The sequence below is a fragment of the Corvus hawaiiensis genome, chromosome 4 (genome assembly GCF_020740725.1).
Source record: "Corvus hawaiiensis isolate bCorHaw1 chromosome 4, bCorHaw1.pri.cur, whole genome shotgun sequence".
In the NCBI taxonomy this organism is placed as follows: domain Eukaryota; kingdom Metazoa; phylum Chordata; class Aves; order Passeriformes; family Corvidae; genus Corvus; species Corvus hawaiiensis.
In genome coordinates, this window is record NC_063216.1 from 28,250,471 (window position 1) to 28,261,559 (window position 11,089).

At 51.7% G+C, this 11,089-nt stretch overlaps 1 long non-coding RNA gene across 1 annotated transcript in view; it reads right to left on the reverse strand.

Moving 5' to 3' along the window:
* Positions 1–10,377, reverse strand: part of LOC125325519 — a 49,183-nt gene extending 38,806 nt beyond the window's left edge. Inside the window, exon 1 of the long non-coding RNA XR_007203355.1 lies at positions 9,810–10,377. This is a non-coding gene — a long non-coding RNA (uncharacterized LOC125325519). The remainder of the gene's footprint in view (positions 1–9,809) is intronic.
* Positions 10,378–11,089: the final 712 nt, after the last annotated feature.

Sequence of the window (11,089 nt, forward strand, 5' to 3'; positions counted from 1 at the left end):
TGACCATGTGGTGGGGAAGAGACAGGTCCCTTTCCAGACAGGCTGGTGGCTGGCTGTGCAGGTGGCTGGTCAAATCAGCTTGGTCATCACAGGTGAAGGGGCAGCCTGGGGCAGACCCTCTCCCAGCCCAGGCAGTGCCAGCACAGGCTAGAGGAGAGGAGGGGAGGACTGCTGCTGCCAGCAGCAGTGAGGGGCTGGGGCAGCAAAGGGTCAGGGATGCACTGGGTGTCAGCCAGGAGACATTGCAAGCCTGACACTTTCTTCTAGTACAAGCACTTGCAAAACCATAAGGCAAAAGAGGGGAGGAGAGAAGCAGAAGCAGCTAAGCCAAGGAAGCAGAGCCTAATGACAGGACCTCTGGACTGCTAATTCTCTTCCAGCAGCACCCAGCAGAATGGGGACGAAGAGAGAAGCGTGTCTCAGGGACCCGCAACTGCAGGGAGCGGCTTCCTGGCTTGCTCCTGAGGTCTGACCCATGCACGTCTCCATTGTGCTCAGTGTGCCCCTCCAGGCTTTGCAGAAGGGCTTGCACTGAGAGCAAGGATCCCTGAAGCACAGAGTGATATCCCTGTGCCTTGGCCCTGGAGCACTTGGCCAGTGCTAAGTAGCCTTGCTTAGCAGGGAGCAGTGCCTCGGGCTGGGCTGCTCTCTCCCAGGGCAGCACTCAGCATCAGCCCAGCTGCCTTCGCGTGCCCAGAGGTGCAGCAGACAACAGTGGAGGCCCTGAGCAGAGCCCAGCTCTTCCACTTTCCAGCACAGCAAGTTCCCACTCCCTCAGGCCCACCAGCCAGCCCCTGCCAAATCCATTTGTCCAATCTTGCGCTTTCTACTAATCCTGTTGAGCCATCCTTTAAGTTGCTCTGAGGCAAAGATAGAAAAATACAAAGATGCCTTAAGAAGCTTCCCCTGACCTTGCTCAATTCAAGATAAAGGGCTTTGATTTAAAAAATTACAGTGGGGGTCTGTCACTGATCCATTGCGTGGATTAAAGGAAAACAAACAGAGATGCAGGATGCTGCTAGTGCTAGGTGAGCAGACAGGGAGGGGAGAAAGGTTACAACCAGCATAGAGGAGGAGACACAACAAAAGAAAGGACAGAAAGTGAGAGGGGAGGAAGAAAAAATAACTTCTCCCTCGCCATCTCCACACTTTACTATTGGTAGAAAAGCTTTGTACACTCATGATGTTATACAACATGTCCCACCACCTTCCTTGGTCTGTAAGGAAGAGCAAGGCAGCTGCACTGTCCATGTGACCAAGCTGGGGACAGGGTGCTGGGACTGCAGAGGAGCTCCTTGCCCCATCAGAAGCATCCTGTGGGGTACCTGACTGAAATCCCAAGGTGCAAGTGCCTGCTAAAGAGATCATTATCAATATCTCTCCTTATGACATGGTTCAGACCTTTCTTCCTCCACCCCTTGACCCTTCCTTCACATCAGACCACTTGCCTCATCTCCCCTTCCTGACAGTAGTGTCCCTCACTCTCCTTGCTGCCTGTCCTGGCCCAGGTCACATTTGACAGCATCTAAGCAGACCTCCCACCACCCACCTCAGTCCCCCACAGCCCTTCACTCGAAGGTCACTCAGAACAATTTTGCTCTGTAGGAAATGTCATAAGGACTAGCGAGGGCACCTTCTTCTTTCCCTGTATCCTCCAACATCTGTTGCACCCCACAAGGGCTCTTTACTCCCTGGCATGGGCCTGTTTCCTCCCTCTTTACCTATTCTGTTTCAAGATCATCACAAGATGGCTGATGTTTCGTTTTCATTCTTCTTTTACAGGTATGTTAACCAGAAAAGGAAAGTTAAAAGAAGGTTATTGCATTCGTAAGCAATGCTGGAAAACTGATAACAATGGGCGAGGAGAAGGCTAAAGTACTCAACTTTTTTGCCTCAGTCTTCAGTGGCAACATTTCTTCCCACACCTCTTGAGTGGCTGGGCACTTGGAGAGCAAAGTGCTTCCCACTCTAAGTTCAGGTTCATGAGCACCTGAGCAACCTGAACATACATAAGTCTGACAAGATGCATCCCAGAGCCCTAAAGGAATTGTCCAATATAGTTGCCAAGCCACTCTCCATGATATTGGAAAAGTCATGGCAGTAAAATGAAGTTCCAGGTGACTGGGAAAAGGGAAGCACTGTACCCATCTTTAAAAAGGGTAGGACAGAGAACCCTGGGAACTACCAACCTGTCAGCCTCGCTTCTGTGCCTGGGAAGATCATGGAAGATCCCCTTCTTATTTTTCAAGCCTCCTCAGAGCCTGTCCATTTCTGTCTCGATGGCCAAGGGCACCTTCAACTGGTTTCAGTATCTTTGCCCAGCTTCTTCAGCTCCTCCTATACCATGTGTGGATGTGTGGGCACTGCAGCTGACCCCGTTCTCACCTGTGTGGGACCTGGTGCAGCTCATCGCTGCAATGTCACTTCCCACCCAGCAATGCCCCATGTCCTGTTGCTAAAAGCTACACCACTGTAGCCAAGAAAGAGGCAGCTGATAGATGCAGAGAGATGAAAAGTGAAGGGATACTGGAAAAGGGACAACAGAGACCGTAAAATGAGACAGGTCTATAAAACCACAGATGACACAGGAAGGGTAGAGGAAAGAGGTGCTAACAGCCTCTTCCCACTCAAAAATCAAGGGTCAGGAAATTAAACCAGAAAGCTACAGGTTCAAGACAAACTGCATGTCTGTGCTGCACAACTTCCTACTGTGAGATTCTGAGGATGCTAAAACTTTACCTGACCTCAAGGACTGGCTGGACAAATTCAGGGAAGAAACAAATCCACCGAGAACTAAAAGGTGCACAACAGATCTTCCAGCACCAGGTCCCTCAGGCACACATCACTGGAGGCTGAAAGGGTGTTCAGAGGAATTGTCCTGCCTGTATGCTCTTCCCTCTTTCACCTACAGCTGGAGATACAGCACTGGAAGGATCACAGACCTGGCTCGGTAAGGTCCTTTTTGTATTCCCTATGGCTTTCCATAGCCAGGCTGACCCAGAAGTCATGGGCAAAGAGTAGCTGAGTAATGGTATAATTTTGGTGCACTAGATCATTTTGGAGATGGATGGACAAGGCAGCAAACAACAGAGCTCATTCCAAGAAAGACTTTTTTTTTTTCCATGACCTAAAGCTGGAAGGAGGTCACATATCATTTAAACCAGACATTCCAGTACAGATCCTTGCTGGGAATAACATCTCTGCTTGAGCCCTAGCTCCCTCAATGCCTATTTCCAGATTTTTCTAAGACCAAATTCCCCTTCCCTGTTGATAAACACAGAGCCCTTTAAACAGACCATCTATAACAGGTCCAACCCCCTTGAATTCCCTTCCATTTCCCTGACCTGTCTATCACACAATTCATGGCAGCCTCCCCACAGTAATCCTTTTATTATGATCTCACTCAATTTTTCTGGCCTATGACTGCAGTGAGGAAAAAAAGGAGGGGTATTAATCCTTCTAACCTTGTTGTCCCAATTCTGGGCCATCTGTGACTAGGAATTCAGAGGAGGGAAGTCTGATCCTCCTGACCCCACTGTCAACCCCTTGCTTTGGGAGGTTCAGTTTGTACTGTCCTAGAAAGTTGTTGTGGAAAAACCCCTTTTCACTTACAGGCACTTCCTACAAGATTGCTTCCTAGACTGCCTCTCCAGCCAGAGAGGGTAGAGGGAATAACGTCCTCCACCTCCATCAGACTCTGTTTACTTATTCCCCCTGTATCACCTCTCTGCTCCCTCAACAACAGTGTCTGGGGGTTCTTCCCAGCCACGACACAGGGAAGAATCAATAAAAGGTGAAAGACAATCAAACATCTCTCAAAATTTCCCTGGCAATGCTGCATATAAAGAGGAGGCCTTGCAACTCACTCCACTTCCACCACTGGCCGAGTGCAGCCTGTTCCCTCCATCCCTTCCCACCACCACGTTTCCTTGCTGCCAGCAGTTGCACCTCCATGAACCTGCCACTCTATTTCATAGATGGCTTGAGCCCTCACAACAGCAAGCTTGCATGTATCCTCAAGAGACAAATATTTCTCCTCTTTGCTCAGCTTCATCCATGCCTCTGACTTTGCCCATTTTTTGCCACCTTGAACAGTCTCCTCCTTTCCTTGGCGTTTACAGTCCTCAATACACACAAACTGTTACATATCATCATTTAGTCAAGCTCTACATATTTTATTCTTTTAATCTCTCCTCATAAATAAGTACCTTCAGCCCTTTCACAATTTTTACTGCTCTTCTCTGAATTCCCTCCAATTTATCACCCTCCTTCATCTAGCACAGCACCCAAGTTTGCATGCTGGGTTTTCCAGATTGATCTTACTAAGGCCTTGGAAATAACATGAATTCTGTCTCCCTTGTGCTTCAAGGTTTGATGTCTCTGGGTGTACTTGAGTATTTGGATATCAGGAAAGCTGCCTCACTTCATACATGTGGCACCAGGTATTACAACTCGAGGCTGTCTCCCCAGGGAGAGGAAGAAGCAGGTTCATGAGAGGTGGGGAGAGGAAGACATGTGGACAGATGGGACAGATGTCCTGCAGCTGACCAAGGGACATGACTACAAATCCTTACATACTTGCACACCTTGAGAAGAGACATCAAGTCCTGCATGTGGAAAGGGTACATATGCACACACACATAAACACACACGTGCTCACCCCACAAATAAACCCCCATACAATCACCTGCATCACACATGAGTGCACACAGGAACACACACACAGGGATAACACCAGGAGACAAGAATGACACACACGTGCATGGAGACTCTGGGCGTGCACAAGTAACCTGTGCATACAAGAGGACAGGACAAAGTCTAGCAGAAAATGGTGCTCTCCCTGCTCACAAACATACATGTTCTCATGCATAAACCAATGCTCCCAGAGGAAAGAGAGCAGCTCATGGAGCCCTCATAGTAGCCTAAAAATACACAGGCAGCTCTGACCCATCTGGTCTGCAGATTGAGCCTATGAGCCATGGAAAGAATGAATACAAACATATGACACCTTGCCTTAAGGCAACTGGTAGCACATGCATCATACTGAGACAGTCTTCATATCTACAGACCCTTCCATGGTGACTACATTATCACCAAAGCTATTCAGAAGTGAGGTGAAAGCTGAGGAGCACAGAGGGGAAGAAAGGGACTCTCTACGGGGCAGTTGTGGCAGAGCTAGGGATCCCTCCCCCTACTCTGTGACCCCCTCCCTGAGTCATGTTACTGATGATACTTCCTCACAAGGATGTATTTGCTCCATCTCTCTGCTATCAGACATCCACAGGAGTCAAAAGCACCCACAGTTTCTTGCAAACAGTCTTTCCCCTACAGCTTACCAAAACCAGACGGGTATTAGCATTTTGTGAGTGTCAGTGTATAGAGAAGAACACGAATTCTTGGCCCCCAGACACAGCTTCTCACCTCTGTGAAATTCATACTGCACCATCAGCTCCCCAGAGCATCACTTGGAATGAAATTCTGTGCTAAAGGGCTGAAAAGCTGGAGATGCACTCCCCAGAGCGACTGCAGACAGGAAAGAACAGCCCCAGCACATCAGTCAGGTCAGCACAGAACAGGCTTCACCTTCAACAGCAGAACAGACTCACCTGTGGGGTTTTGATCCCATGCCTATGTCCATGGCATCTGATGCTGTGTTATAGGGCACCATGTAGCTACTGAGACTCCCCAAACCAGTGATGTGTGGGGATCTTTAAAGACTCCCTGCAAGTGGCAACATCTGGGGACAGAACTCATCAAGTCATTCACCTCAACCTGACTCCTGGTAGCTTGTTTCCCACCTCTTAAAGTGCTGTGGGAAGAGTGACAACTGCCCTTCCCTCCTTCTGTACCTCAGCTGGTCAGCTGGAACTGGGTTTCCTCTTGGCTCATGAATGTTGAGAAAATGAGGTCATTTCTCCTCAGTGACAGAAAATTATTTGGTGAGGAAAGCGGTTCATCTCAGGCAATGGCTGTGTACCCCTGAGCTACCCAGGAGACCCTTAAAGAGGAGGTCAGGGCAAAGCAAGGCACAAAACCAGCACCAGCTGGGGGGCACAGGAAAGTCAGGGCACAAATGCAGTGCTGCTAACGTGAGGCTGTAACTGCTGCCAGACCATCTCACCACTGAAGCAAACACAACAGCATTCCCACAGTCATTGTCACGTCCAAAGTGTCAAGCTTGACTCATCTGGGGATTTAAATACACCACTCATCTGTTTCACAGCTGTGAGAAACCCATCCTGACCCAGCAGAGAGAAAGGGCAGGGCTGGAGGTGAGTCACAGCCCCTTGGTCTGCTCCCTGAGTTCTGCTTTCTCCCCTTCCAGCCCATAAAAGGGATGTCAGCCCGCTGCTACCTTGGCACAGGAGGTGGCTCCCATGCATTCAGTTTGCCTCCCCTTCAGTGGCTCATTCCATGTCCTCCCTCACCCTCTTCCCACATTGAAAGGCACTGGGGGACACTGAGCTCTGCTCCTTCCAGAACTGCTCAAGCACCTGCTGTAACTCCAGTCTGGGCAATCCTGACCTGCAGAACCTGCAGAGCTACCAGGCAAACTCCAGCTTTCCCCACAGCTGCCAGCAGCCTGGGATCCTTCACTGCTCAGGGTAGCTCTGCTCCTCCGTGAAGGAGGAAGGCAAAACCTCCTCTGTTCCCAGAAAAGGGGATATTTTGCTGGAACACATTTGCTCTGCACCTAAGCTGCTCCCATCCTACTCTGGTGTGCAGGCATGGGCAAGGGCTGCAAGTGTTTTTTGGGACATCACATCCCTTTACCAGAGCAAGGAGGCCCTTACGAGCTCACAGGAGTGTGAGGACAGAGGTGTTCCCTGCATGTCCTCTGCCCTCCCTCACACTAATAAAAGAAACAACTTAGCCCAGGTCCATGCTTACAGGGGACCAAGGGAAAAAACCCACAGTATTTAGGATGAAGGAGAGAGCAGCCAGGTCTCTCTCCCTCAGCAAATGTGCTGATATTTTCTGACACAGCTGATAACAGCACTGGGAGGTTTCAACAGGCCCTGATATGACCAGTAGCTTTCTTCCCAGGTGGGCAAAGCTCTTCAAAACTCTTCAACAGGGTCAGATGAGGCAGCTGCACTCTGCCTGGAGCTGCATCTGGCTTCTGACATGACCCAGGTAAGAACAAACATCGCGGCCATCATCGCAGCTATGCTTTCCTCCCTTCTGCCTTCCCTGCGATTTTTACCTTTCCCATTTTAACCACAAGCTGCCCCCCAGCAAAAACTACACCTCTGTATGCCCCCCTTTCCCAAATGCCCTCTCTACCCTCCAAGTGGCTTCTGCTCCACAGTGTAGCTTTGCACCAGTGCAGTGGATCAGACAGCATATTCCCAAATACCCACTTTGCCTGGAGCTGGGTGAGGAGCGGGAAAGGCCATGCATCCACAGTTCTTCCCTTGGTGTCGTAGGTTTTGGTGGGGGAAAAGCAATGAAGGCAGTTTGCTTCATGCCGACAGATCTGTGTGCTTGTGGGATGGGTGCCCTGAAAGCCAATCACCCCCCAAGGAAAATAATGGGGTGAGGAGGGGGGCAGATGGGGAAGGGGTTGGGGGTGGGGAAAAGGTTTCTAGGGTGGGGAAATCAGTGGGATTGAAGTGTCTGCTTCTCACCCCTGGCACTGCATCGGCACCCTTCCACTCCCTGCAGCTTCCTCACTGCTGCTGGTACGGTCTGCACAGAGCGGGGAGGCGAGAGGGGGGCTGTATTTAAATATATTAATAATGCATGTTCCATGCAAATGAAGCTGCCTTTGAATATTACATTAGCGATGCTGTCAGGCTGCGCTTCTTGGGACCCAGGAGTGACGGGATGTGTGGGGACCCGGAAGGGGGGTGTGGGGAGGTAGGGCTCACCAGAAATTCCCTCACACCCCAGCACAGCCTCCTTCCTCCCCCTCCACCCCAGCTCCCCCACATTACACACACTCCCACTCCCTCCCACCTCTCTGTGCATGACAAATTCCTTGGCTCGCAGCATGCAATGCAGCCAGGCTCCCCAGTCCCCAGGCCCCCTCCAGTGGCATGGTGCCCCCCTCCGCTCCCTACATAATCCTTACCCCCCCCCCCGCTCCAATCTCAGCAATCCTCTCCCTGCTCCACAGCTTGGTTTATAGCTTGGTTTATACCTCCAGACCGGGGGGAAGGCTCCTGCTCTCCAGCCTTTAGGGGGAAGGAAGGGGAGCAACTCCTAAGTCTGGCCTGCACATGTGCACCCCTTTTGTTAGCTCCCACCGTGCTCGCGTGAGCCCAGAGCGGGTGCCAAAGGACCGCGGGCCGTGCAAGATGTATTCGCCCGCAGCACAGGAGCGATGCTCTCCTCCCCATCACAGACAAGCCCTTCCCCGGGCGCTGGCGAGGATGTTCTGTGTTTATGTACAGCCAGCCCGGCTCTGTGCACACTCGGACACGGGACACGCACGCGTGTGCTGCATGCAGGCGCGCAGGGCTGGGGCACACCAGCACACACACGCGAGAGGGCATTACGCACAGCAGCTCCTGAATATGCTGCCTCCTGCAGCATTAGCTGATTTATGCTGCCTTTCCCCAGCCACTCCAAGCTCTGGAATGGGAGCAGCAGCAGCTGTGCACTCCTGCCTGTCCTGGGATGAGAATAGGATGCGCCTGTTCGTCTCTCTCCCCCATCCCCACCCCTCCTCCTTCCCCCTCCTTTTGCTCCCATTCATTCATTCAGCTTCTCCTCCCCGCCATCCCATGCCCCAAAGCAGGAAGATCCTTATGCATAAAAATGTGGGCATGCTTTCTCTGGTGGAATAAACGGGCATGCAGACACCCTGCAGGCAATCCATATACACTTACATACACATTCGAGTCGCTGTCCTGGGCCCTACATAAATACCCGGCTCACTCCACCACCACAGACACATTCACACACCCGACAGACACCACGCAGTGACAGTCTCCCAGCAGAGCAGTGCAAGAGCAGAGGAGAGATTTACTCACTCCCTTGCATGCAAACCAGGAGAATATTCCCACACTGCACACGGACAGACACACAGACACAGACACAGCACTGTCCGCAGAGGCTCCCTGACAAAGTTTGCAGAGAGGCGGGGAGCAGGCAGCTGAGGGATGAGACTGGCTCCTTCTCCATCCCATAACTGCAGGCAATAGACAGAGAGGTCTGTCTGTCTGTCTGTACATGCACATGCGTGTATGTGGGGGAGTATATACATGCACCTATAGCTATACCTGTACGTATACATGGATACACACAAGGAGACACATACACACATTTACATATGGATAAAGATACAGATATATGTAGATATGCATATATCCCCTCCTTCTGCAAGGTCTGAATAGATGCAGACAGGTCAAACCCAGCTGTGTGCAGCAAGCCCTGAACCTATTCAGCATCCCGGTCCCAAGCAAGAGCACACACACACAAACACACACACATAGACACACACACACACATACACTGGACCTGTCTCCAAGCCTCTCTCCCTCCCTCCCATCACCCCATGTAGGCATAATCTCCCCACATACACACACATACACCCTGGGCCACTTCCCCATCTCCTTTGCACTCACCCCTTGCCTTCATCCTCAGATCAGAGGCATCCAACCCCCAGGGAGTGCGTGCACAAGCTGGAGGAAAAGGGCAATCCATGCATCCTGCCCTTCTCCCCCTTTTCCAATCTCAGCTGCTTCTCCGAGAGGCAACACGGACGGCAGCCGGGAGCCGAGGACACGCGAGGCAGCAGCACAAGGACTGCACACAAAAACGTGTCACACGCACACACACACACACACACACACACGTACCTGCTTCTGGAGGGGCGACTGCTCCCAGCTTCCATACGGGGCATGACAGAGATGAAGTGGAGGCACAAAAGACCCCGGTCCTCAAGCAACTTGCAGCCCTGCAGATCTGTGTTTGCGGGGGGGTGTCCCCCACTCGTGTCACCCCTTGGAGCTGTACCGTTCCTTGCCCCGCAGCTGTCTCATTCCCGGCCGCACCTAGGCAGCGCTCCCAGCCATGCACACGCGCGAGCACGACAGGCGGGGATGGAGCAGCAGTCCGGGGAGGGCACGCACAGCCGGAGGATTTGCTGCCTTCGCCGCATCCGCATCACTGGGGGAAGAAGGCAGAAAGGGCTGTATTGGCATTTAAAACACAAGTGATTAATTCGCCACAGGCTCGGCTGATAGGGCTCTGGGACCAGAGCCGGCGGCACTGCTTCTCCCGGCTGGGAAGGCTCTGACAGGCAAAGGACCCTCTCCCATGGAGCCAGTTCCGAGCTCTCCTCCACTGCACAGCCACGGCTCCGGTGCAGGCGGAAAGGGGTGGGCCTCCACCGGAGACATGAGCACACGCATGCAACAGCTGCTGGGAACTGCACACACACACAAACACACACACACAGTTCCCCACAACAGCTCCTCAGCAGCTACACACAACACACGACAGCTTCCCAGGAATACACACAAACAACAGCTGCTGGGCAATCTCACATACACACACAAACACACACACAGAGGCTACAGCTTCTCAGGATTAAGTCACCCACATGAAAATACAACAGCTGCCAGCAACACACAGCTACAAGCAACAGCTCCTGAGGAGCTACACACATACACACACACCCCAGGTATACACCTGCTGACACAGGTATGTGCAATAGCCATGGGAAACCACACCTGGATACAAGCCCCTGTGGTGTTCGCTAAAAAAATTTTGACACATAAAAACGTAACAGGAGGTGGAGAAAACCTTTCATCCACGCACAAACACACACATGTGACTGCTCTGGGGAGATTGTCTATCATACACCTCCTCAAATCACCACCACAGAAATGCAACAGCTCCTCAGAAAGCACCTGGAACCACATACCCTCGTGTACGTCTGGAAGACCTTCCAGCTCCCTCTCCCCAAACCCACATGTGCCATCGCCAAGGGAGATCTTGCTCACAGTCAGAAACAAGCATCCATGTACACCAGCTGCTGGAGACTCAGCCACAGCTTGGCCCCCAAATACTTCACACAGGCAATACCTGCTAGGAAACCACGTTACCAAACACAGGGTCGCTCTTAAGAAATTAT